Source organism: Ctenocephalides felis, unplaced genomic scaffold (assembly GCF_003426905.1).
Source record: "Ctenocephalides felis isolate EL2017-DRISC unplaced genomic scaffold, ASM342690v1 CF-g0.4_SCAFFOLD_00095, whole genome shotgun sequence".
Classification (NCBI taxonomy): Eukaryota; Metazoa; Arthropoda; class Insecta; order Siphonaptera; family Pulicidae; genus Ctenocephalides; species Ctenocephalides felis.
The window spans coordinates 10507-11297 of record NW_020536249.1 but is presented as its reverse complement, the minus strand read 5'-3'; the positions used below and the strand labels follow the sequence as shown (position 1 = coordinate 11297).

Sequence of the window (791 nt, the reverse complement as noted above, 5' to 3'; positions counted from 1 at the left end):
AGTGTCAGAAAATACTTTATATAAATATGACGATAAAATGAGTTTAATATATATAAGTATGAACACACATCTATCGATAAAGAAATTAATATGAATATGACCGTCTGTTCTCCTAATAACATATTTTTTTGAAAAATTTTGCAAGTGTCAGAAAATACTTTATATAAATATTTTTGTAAAATTTTACAAATGTGAGAAAAGGCTTATAACGACAGTAGAGTTAACAGCCATATTAGAACATTCGCTCATAGAACTTTGGGGGGTGAAGAATAGTTAGGGAATGGACGCGAGAGTTGATAAAAATAGATGAAAAATGAATCGTTGAAATAGTTGGGAATATTTTGTTTATATTGTAGAATTTAAAAAATAGTATTTGTCCGCAAATTTATCGCTTCTCGGCCGAATGGCTAAGATCAAAGTGTAGTATCTGTTCTTATCAGCTTAATATCTGATAGTATCTGCATAGCAGATCCAGTATATTAAACTGATTTTTGGAAATTGGCGGAATGTCAGGGGCTTGCTCCGCTTCCGCCGCGGTTGGCCCGGTATTGCAGTACCGCCGGGATCGGCCCATAAAAAACCATCATATAATAATAAATTTAAAAATGTGCATATATTGCATATTAAATATATATATATATATAATATATATAAATATATTGATATGTAATATCGATAATTGATTTCAAATTAACTATATAAATTAATTATATAAAAACTATAGAATTAATAATAAAATAAAAAAATATATAAAGCTATACAAATCTAACAAAAGATTATATATAACGATA

At 27.8% G+C, this 791-nt stretch overlaps 1 non-coding gene across 1 annotated transcript; it reads left to right on the top strand.

Annotated features, from left to right (window-relative positions):
- Nucleotides 1-387: 387 nt before the first annotated feature.
- LOC113372612 lies at nucleotides 388-578 on the top strand. The gene has a single exon (XR_003366780.1). It is a non-coding gene; the product is annotated as a U2 spliceosomal RNA (small nuclear RNA).
- The last annotated feature ends 213 nt before the right edge of the window (nucleotides 579-791 follow it).